Source organism: Penaeus monodon, chromosome 40 (assembly GCF_015228065.2).
Source record: "Penaeus monodon isolate SGIC_2016 chromosome 40, NSTDA_Pmon_1, whole genome shotgun sequence".
In the NCBI taxonomy this organism is placed as follows: domain Eukaryota; kingdom Metazoa; phylum Arthropoda; class Malacostraca; order Decapoda; family Penaeidae; genus Penaeus; species Penaeus monodon.
In genome coordinates this window covers 8,775,621-8,780,515 of record NC_051425.1, presented here as the reverse complement: position 1 = coordinate 8,780,515, position 4,895 = coordinate 8,775,621, and the positions used below count along the sequence as shown (strand labels likewise).

The 4,895-nt window shown below is 35.1% G+C and overlaps 1 protein-coding gene across 2 annotated transcripts in view; it reads right to left on the bottom strand.

Moving 5' to 3' along the window:
- Positions 1–2,059, bottom strand: part of LOC119597802 (gastrula zinc finger protein XlCGF8.2DB-like) — a 6,086-nt gene extending 4,027 nt beyond the window's left edge. The window contains exons 1-2 of one of the 2 annotated variants that reach the window (XM_037947438.1): positions 2,028–2,059; positions 1,047–1,110 (exon numbers count right to left, since the gene is read on the bottom strand). The gene's annotated coding sequence lies outside the window, so the exon portion shown is untranslated. The other variant, XM_037947439.1, reaches the window with a different exon arrangement.
- Positions 2,060–4,895: the final 2,836 nt, after the last annotated feature.

The window sequence follows — 4,895 nt, the reverse complement described above, 5'->3', positions numbered from 1 at the left end:
TGATCAAATATTAGCATTTGTATGGATGAGATTCTAACTAACAATTTGCATAGTGCTAAATAATCAAACATTTAATGAAACTGGACTACTACTGATACAAAAACTTTCATATTGCATCTTTATGGATGGATATAAAAACCTCTCACCAAATGAGTAAAAAAAATCTTGTATTATTGGCTGATTCCTGGAATTCCATACTGCTCTTTGTCAGACTCATATGCATTGACAAAAGAAGAAAAAAAAGACATCATGACAATTGTGTAAAAGGCATGAATGATTTCAGAGTGTAAAATGTCATTGATAATATACAATCATAAGAATTCTGAAGAATGAAAAGTGATAAAGAGGGACTTATATCTTGACAAAGACAATCCTTTATTCTAACCCTTTGTAAACTGCAGCTCCAAATGGTTTCTCCAGGTTCGATCTATCAATGATGCTGATATCCTATCATTTAAGTGAGCACAAGTTTATGTATCATGAATGGCTGCGAAAGTTTGTTTTGCTTATAAAATCCGAGAAAGACAAGAGTGCTGTTTAATCTTAAAAACTAATTTGTACAGACATGAGAATAAAATGACTTTTTAAGATAGCTTCACCTCATACAATTTACCAAACAATGATTGTCATCATGTAATATGAAGCACCAGGTTGAGCAGGATGCAAAATGTATATAATACTAAGTTAGATTAGCTTATCTTAGATAAAATTTGAGTACTCTGGGTTAGGTTACTATTGAGCATTTCTCACTTGGAAACTGGTGGGTGGGTACTAATATGATAATAATTTGCAAGGCAAAATATGATTAATAAATAATTGAATAAAAATGCACAAGGAAAAGCAGACCATGTCTTTGAAAGAAAAACATGTTACTATAAATATATCATGAGCTAGTTGAGAGGTTAATGATTAAACTGAAAAAATTGGTAAATAAAGGCTCTATTATATCAGAACCTTTCCTTGCAGCTTATGCATTTCTATATGAACTCAGCTGACTTTGCTTTACCAAGCGGGTGATTAATTAAGGCAATATTACATGATTTTACCTTATACGAAGCAGATTTGCCCAACACATCATCCAAAGCCATGGTTTCCATGGCTCCCTCAAGCCTGTTGGATTGGGAGGAGGTTGGGTTACTAATTTAGAAACCAATAGTTAATTAAACAGGAAACAAATATCTTATTCCTTCTGATCACATTAAATTAAGCAAGAAATTCTAAAAATGGTCCTCGACTGTTATTGCAAATGAAGCATCACTCATTAAGCACAATATAACGATCCAGCCTTAATTACAAAGCTTAACAACATGGAATTCTGACATAAAAGGATAACCATCCCAATACAGACATAAATAATAGCAAGAGGGAATGATGACATAAAAGGATAAAAATCTAAATTATATGTCAAAGAAGTGATCCCTGAGGCAAAGGTCTTTGCCTCAGGGATCACAACCTCCAGCATGTAACATCTGATTGCTTAAAACTGGACTGAAGTACAGCATATTTTCACATTAATTTTCCTGTATATTCTCCTGTTTATACTCTCCTGTCTCTTATGCCTTCGGTGATAATCAGTGCTATTATTGTTGTTATCGTTATCGTTACCATTACCGTTATCTTATGATGATGATGGTGATGGTGATGGTGATGGTGATGGTGATGGTGATGGTGATGGTGATGGTGATGGTGATGGTGATGGTGATGGTGATGGTGATGATGATGATGATGATGATGATGATGATGATGATGATGATGATGATGATGATGATGATGATGATGATGATGATGATGATGATGATGATGATGATGATTTTTTAACATATTTTATTACGTTGTGGAAAAAATATGATCAATGAAACAGTAGTTCACTTCTTACATGGATCGTTCTATTATTCTAATTTGATATTTGGCATTTTCTCACTCCAAGCTGCTTTCTCTTGCTCTTTTGTTTAATTTAAGTCTACAAAGCAAGAAAATACGAGTGGTATCGAGGCACAAACGTCAAAATGCAATGTTTTGGTTCTCACTTTGTTTGTTTTCGATCAGCTGTTTCTTGTCAACAAGCCGGGAGGAAAACGAACGCAAAGTTTTATGTTATGAAAACTATATTTGACAAAAAATGTTTATTTATGACTATAGTAATGAAGGTACGTTGGAAATTTAATAAAGACGATAAAAAAGGATATGAATTATGTAAAAGCAAAAATGAATAACAACGAACGTAAATATTTAAATTAAAGAGAGGCAGAGATTTTGACATTTTTTTCCATCGCTATAAGTTCCTATGTGGGCTCATATATGACTTACGAAAGTATGTACTGAACGAGAGAGAGAGAGAGAGAGAAGAGAGAGAGAGAGAGAGAAGAGAGAGAGAGAGGAGAGAGAGAGAGAGAGAGAGAGAGGAGAGAGAGAGAGAGAGAGAGAGAGAGAGAGAGAGAGAGAGAGAGAGAGAGAGAGAGAGAGAGAGAGAGAGAGAGGAGGGGGAGACAGAGAGAGAGGGAGATATGTAATGAGCACTAAGACACGAAGTAAGAATGACCCAAAAAATCGTCTGTGACCACCCTTTGTATACCTCACTTACTTGGTCTTTACTCATATGTTAATTATGTATACCTCATTTAATTAGTCTTTAGCTGGTAAGATAATTACTACTTAAATATTTTTTGAAAGATATTTTATTTTTCTTAGAAAGATGATACTTTATTTTACTATTTTTGTATCAGGTGCTATATACGTTTACATTATTACACTAAGATAAGGAAACAGTGTAAAATATGCGAGTTTACCCTACAAAGTTCAGTTTTCTTTGTTTCCCCCACAAGGCATTCTCTTTAATTAGAGGGTACGCAGTTATATTTCACTGTTGCTTATTATATTAAGGTTATATAATGGATATTTTAATGAAGAAACCAATATGTATTCATTTTGTTTCTGGAGAAATTTATTTAAGTTCCGGTATTATGCATGTATGATTAAGACGAAACAATATGCTTGTAATATATGTGACCTGGGCAGATGTTAAAATGTTAAGAATATACAGTGTTAAACCCTGATATCATAGTCATAACCAGAGAGAGAGAGAGAGAGAACGAAAGAAGTGCCTGGTAGACGATCGAAAGAGGTTAGTAAAATTCTTTAAATACCAGAAGCAAGAAAGAACATTCAGCTGTGCTAATATCAATAATAAAATTATAAAATACTATAGATCCGATTATAGAACAATATCAAAGTAATCATTTGAGAACAAATTGGAAAATCATGGTAAATAGAATATCTTCTTCACAGCTAGTGGCTGACACGTGGCACTTGGATACCATTCAGATGTTTCTCTATTATTATTGAGGATTTAAAACCCATTCAAGGAGTAAGTGTTAATGAAGTTTATAATAGAATAATACTATCTATGCTAAAATGAGGGTTTCATAAGAATAATATAATGTATAAATATAAAACTACTCAGATCGTATATAATGGCATGAATATACACAATTTGTTTGTTTGTCAAAAGTAGTTTTTTTCCCACAAGAAATCAGTTATATTGAATCTTTTATTGTTTTATCATTCCTAAAATAGAACCATTGTTTCTTTTTTTTTTTTTTTTTTTTTTTTAGGAATGGGTTTTTGTGTGTTTTATTGTTTTCCTGTTTTATATACTTCATGAGAAGTCCTTGGAGCAGATGCCATCCTTTGGAATCCTCTGAACTGATACAGTGAAGATATGAAGAAAATTGAGAAAAGTCTGTACAGACAAAGGATTCAAGAAGGAAGACATAAGAGAAGGACAGTCTGTACTACACACCTTATTGGAGAAGTGGACATCCGTGTCAATTAAGGTTTTTTTATTTGTAAAATTTTAATGATTTATAATTCAATATATCAAGAAATGTAAAATCATCAATTGTTTGATATTACCCTTCTCTCAGTTACCTCTAAGACTGAAATTAGATCATCAGTAACCCCTCTTACGATTATTGTATTTTATAGTGTGGGTTCATCAAGAGTTGACTCAGGTAATGATACAGGAGAGCTCACACTTGACGTTAATAAATAGTGCCCCCTCTAGATAAAGCCCGAGTGCATTTCCCAGTAGAAAGGGAAATAGTGGCTTTGACCATAGAGAGGAAGGTGGGCGCAATACAGATAGACAGAGAGAAAGAGAGAGGGGGGGGGAGAGAGAGAGAGAGACAGGGGGTGGTAGACAGAGAGAGAGAGAGAGAGAGAGAGGAGGTGGTAACCCTTTTTTAGTGAAGTAACCCTTAAGTGCATTTATACGCATGAATAGCATCAAACTGTCTTTCATTTCAGTGTACCGACAACAAAATTGTAATTATAACAAAATTTAGTAAAATAATGCAGTCTATTAGGTCTGCATACCATATTCACATCAAATTCTACTGCTTCACTATGCCGTTCTTTTTCTCGGTCTGCACTATCACTATGTCTAGGAGAGGGAAACCACCCGGCGAGAGAGGCGTGTTGTGGATCCCCTTTGGACGGCGACCACCGCTCTGCAGCTGAAGAAGACATCCTACCTCTGAATCCCTAGGCGTTAAATTGGCTCAAGGCATAGGAAAAGTCTTCGGTATATCTTGCATGCAGTGGCTGCCTTCTTGGAAATAAGAAAACCTTAGTATCGGAACGATTAGACCATGTGGTTTCAATCTATTACTTACTGGACCACAACGGTAGCCACAGCCGTCAGCAGTAGACCTCAACCTTAGCAGAGGTAGCTATAGGGGGATGGGGGAGGCCTTGCACGTGTATTCCCTCTGGGGCAGATATCAGGCTTGCAATTGCGAGCTTGATATTGGCGTTAGTTAACCAAGAGGGCAATTGTGGGGCATGACGTAGGTGAAGTTAAGAAATGATTGTTCCTTGTTATAATGGGATTCAAA